Consider the following 5,091-nt stretch of genomic DNA (forward strand, 5'->3'; position numbering starts at 1 on the left):
AAGTAGCGGTCCAGTTCCGACATTACTAACATCGCGGGATATTCTGGATTGGACGTATTTCCGCTTCGCGTGACATTTGACACGTTTAAATTTACACAAGTGCGATTCTTCGAAGCTTCGCGCTCGCGTACTCGGATGTTCCCGCGGATGTCCCCGAATTCTTCGCGCAGATTTGAAGTTAATTTCCTTAGTAAAAATTCTGAAGAAGATCATTTCTTATTAATTTCTTATAACGTTGACTTCTGGTATTTCAGTAAGCCCGAAGTTAAAATATCATTAATTAAAGTTCGGTAAAGTAATTACGAATTGAAGAAACGAATAACGTTTCGTCATTTATTCGCGTCAACTTAATATAAAAGAGCCTATTATTCTGTATGATTTAGAGCTAGAGCAGAGCTAGAGTCAGCGCAGCGACGTTTTCGCTAATGAAAATTGACCCTTTTCTCAAGGATCAACGTTACATTATTTACTTCCCGTTTGTTCTAACATTCGGCAGAACTGAACAATTGTGTTCAATTGTGAACAAGGACGGGCGCTCGTGCTTCGCGTATCCAAAAAATTAACAATAACACCAGTAAGCTTCATTTAAATCCTACCAAGTCGAGAAAACCTAGCTTTTTAATTCGAATCGGTTGTGCAATAAATGCGTAGCTTTAGAAAGACAAATGCGATAAATATGAAATATCCTGATATCTGCGACTGATAACAAGTAAAAATAACACTTCTTCAATCTCTGTTGCGATTGTGGCAAACGCAGTAGTAAGCCCGTTCGTGAGCGCCGTTTTATCTGCTATCGAATTATATCTAAAACCCTTTGGGTCGCAGGACTGAGAATCTCTGGCGGCAAGTGTCGACACAGTAGCGATCGAAAATTATGCGTAATGACAGTTTGCAACACGCGCGTGTGATGAGTCACTTTCGTTAATCGTAAGCGCATTCCGTTTTTCGAATGACACAGCGCGTCCGCGGGTTGGTTGGATCATTAGAGCGAGTCATTAATTCTCCGTTCAATCCCCCTGCCCGCAGAGATAAACGATGTAACAGAATATTTAAATAAATAATCAATCGATTACTGATCACCTCCATAAACCGCCGTGTAATCTTCTATTGATGGTGGTCTATATCGATTCGAACCAGCATCAAAATTGCATCTTTAATGAACCGGAAAAGTGACCGAATTGAAAGACGAACTAAACGCATCTAAACAACTCCAATGTCTTCCGTGTTTGATATTTGATACTGAAGTAGATAACAGTGTTTTGTAATTCAATTTTTTCCGATTGACTATAATGATCCGCTTTCTTGATCGATTGAATGTGATTTTAATCGCTATTTGTCAATAATTTAACAATTATTTATTGATATTATATTTCCTTGAAATATCATCAATTACATGCTTGAGCTTTCAGAAAATTAGTTAATATACAATTTTTTAATTAAGATTGCTTATTAATAATTGGTAGAAAAGTGATGGTTTTATTAAATGAGAATTCACTCCCTAAATTTCATCGCTGCAGTTTCAACTTTTATTAATTTATATAATATATAATTAAATAAGATTGCTTATATATATATATATATATATATATATATATATATATATATATATAATTAATAGCGAAGTGACGATACTTTGTTTTGCTGTGAGTGGGGATTTTTAATCGTTAAAATTTATCCGTTACAATTTTAACTTTCACCCTACAGAGAAGCACGTTTACATATTCTTTCGTAAGTTCTCGAGTGTATCGGCAAATATTTGAGTAGAATAAATCGAGCGCCGAATTTTTATCTTCTCAAGGGGCATTGCGCTCAACTTTGCACACATGTGCGTGACACATCATTGCGAGTGCCCGCATCGTTAAACGCGTCCATCCATATAGTAACTATAGTAAGAACAGTAGAAGCCGCCGTTACAACCGCAATAGCTGCGTGTCTGTAAAGCAGGAACTTCCGTCGAAATAGAGGCGAATTTAACTACCTTACGCTTCGTGAATTTCGCATTATCTCTCATTCGCCGCGCTCGATCCTTGATAGACCGGAACGATCGAATTAAGACTGCACGAAGGAGCGATGCGTAGGAGTGCGTGTGAAAAACAACGCGGAACGACGCGACGTGTCATTGGATTATTATCCGGAATCGGATACGTATACGGAAACTCTGCTGATTGTGTCGATAATGATATAGGTCCAGGCATCTAACAAACAAACCTTGTAATTGACAACGGGAGAAAAGAAGAGAGAAAAAGAGCGTGACAAAAACTGGGGGAATCAGATCTATCTAAGCTATCTCGAAAGGAACACTTTCTTCCAAAAGATTTTAAATAATTCTATCATATAAAGGGCCGAATAGCTTCGAATATGATTTGAAATTGAAAAATTTGCAAAACGCTTGAGAGATTCTTGTAAATTTTGTGTTTGAATTTTTGAGATGTGAAACACATTCTTAAAAATAAAATTGCTTTCTACGCTTACGTATAAAGCAGAAAATAAACTGAAATAACAATATAAAGTGATATGAAAGGAAGAAAACATTTTTAAAGCATTCAAGAGTAAAGCATTCAAAAAAGTTCTACGACTTTCAATGCCTTCAAAATTTCCAGGATATTTCTTTTGTTCCTCAATTTTTATAAACTTCGTTATTGTAACATAATGTAAGACAGTTATAATTCTTCTTTTAAATGTTCTATTGCAAATTTCGTGTTAGAAACAGATTTATACTGACTGATTATTATACATATATCATTATATACAAATTGCAAAAGGAAACAATGAATTTCTTGGTTTCTTTTTACGGTCAAGATTATATGGAATTTATGTTACCGGTTTCCGGCCTTACAAGGTAAACGACGCCAGCGATTATCTTCTCCTATGTAAATAATCTATATTTCCATGAAATATTCAGTAATATTTTTTGCAAGTTCTTCAATATTATATTTATAATGTTTTTTATTTATACAATGCGATTTGAATGCAAATTATCGTTATATAATAAATCAGATATACCTACATTAAATTACGATACATATTTTATTGTTTAATGATACAACATGAGTGATATAACCGAACTATTTATCATTTTATGCGAATTCCGCAGAGAAAGTATGAACTCTGCGGAATAAATTCCCGCTTCGTGAACACTGAATGAATGCGGTAATTCACTCGTATATTTATCATCTTTTTATCAGATAAGCGAGTAGTTTCGTTGTAAGCAGCCGTCCTTCATTCGAAGACATCAAAGAGCCAGTCCTGCTGCAAAACATATGTACGATCGGCGATTCTGGAGATAACTGAAAAAAAATCTCTCACCGAATAACACATATAGCTTTTCATGTGCCCTGTGCAAGATTTTATTTTTGTGCCCCTTAATTTTTTAGAGGGAAAAATAATAAAACAAATACGATATAACAATCGATTATAAAGAAGTTTTGTATACACAAGAAATGTTCAATATCATTTACATGTATTTAGACATAAAAATAATTACATTAATTGCACTTTTCTAGCTTTTATTTTAGTAAATTGATTACATGTGCATCATTATAATCAATATCTTTAGCGATATTATATTCAATGGAAATTATGGAAAGATTCGATAATCTCTTAGGCCCAGTTTTACAAGTGTCGGTTAACTTTTAATCTTAGATTAACTCACTCTTCGTCTCCTTCTAACATCCCCCTTAGAAAAAGACGAAGAGTGAGTTAATCTAAGATTAAAAGTTAACCGACACTTGTAAAACTGGCTTTTAATAGTATAAAATCAGGGAAAATAGTCCCATTGCAATCGCATATATATACATATATAGTATACTACATTAAAAATTGAAGTTTTGCGGTAGTACTAAACTCGATTAATGGTGGATGTGTAAAACTTATAGCGAATTCAATTGATGCACTCGGGGCGCACTGGTAGCTTTTGTGTACACTAATTTAATTTCTAATCTTTAAAGTAAGATGCAAATATCTCGACCGATATAATGCCTATAATACATGTTTTAGATCGGTCTAATCAGATGGAAAAAAGAAGCGTTTCTATTTTAATAAAAATTTTTTACGACGACATATCTTTGCCTTAAAAAAAAATACATTATTTTATTCTTATAAGATTGACAAATTATTGGCAATTCGTTTTTATTATTTATTTATTTATATTCACGGTTTTTTCAAATTTCATTGAATATTAACTGAATATCAATTGAAAGAACTGATACTGAAAGCACGCGATTTTCCCGGAACTATAAAGTGTTTATAAATATACGTACAGTTATAAGAATAGCAAAAGATTTCTGGGCAACACGTTATTACATTATTTACGCTGTTCGCAGTAAATTGATAACGGAAGTTCAGCGAAAGGGGAATTTGCTTGATAAGGATTCGAGTTCTCAAGAAAAGTTGAATTAATCTTATAGATTACCCGGTAAACACACACATACACATGAACTTTATAAGAGAGACATTACATTAATATTATAATTTCTTTTTCCCGGGTAGCGAGAGTAACTTTTCTTTATAAATTGCATGGATTAAAAATTTCTATTATTATTATGTGTTGCTCGCACATTTTAAAGCGAAATAAAGCATGATTGTTTAACAAGATATTGATAATTGAAAGCTTGCTCAGTATTTGCTTTTTAAATGTTACGTACATTATAAAATATATATATATATATTATATATATATAAATATTCGATTATTTTTATGAAATTTTTAACTGAAAAATTGTAATAGAATTATTATTAAATAAAATAAATTTTATTTAGCGTAAATAATTAATAAAATAACGAAGAGATGTATAAGCTCTGTATATAATTACAAACTCGAAAGATGTAAAGTAAAAGCTTATCATGATTGTGCATTTATATTTCGAAGAGAAAAAGAAATTTAGAGATGCACAAAACGATAATAAGAAAATACATTAAAAATGCGAAAATAAATCTTAAATAAAAATAGTGAATTATTTTTTGGAAGACGACAAACAAATAAACTAAATTATTACGTCGCTGTTTTATCGCATGAGCGTCGGTAAAGTCGCGATCGATATCATAGAGATATATTAATTCGTCGTGTAGGTTAGGTTGGCACGACTGCCGCGC

The sequence above is a fragment of the Temnothorax americanus genome, unplaced genomic scaffold (genome assembly GCF_048541705.1).
Source record: "Temnothorax americanus isolate GAGA-0224 unplaced genomic scaffold, ASM4854170v1 Scaffold4, whole genome shotgun sequence".
Classification (NCBI taxonomy): Eukaryota; Metazoa; Arthropoda; class Insecta; order Hymenoptera; family Formicidae; genus Temnothorax; species Temnothorax americanus.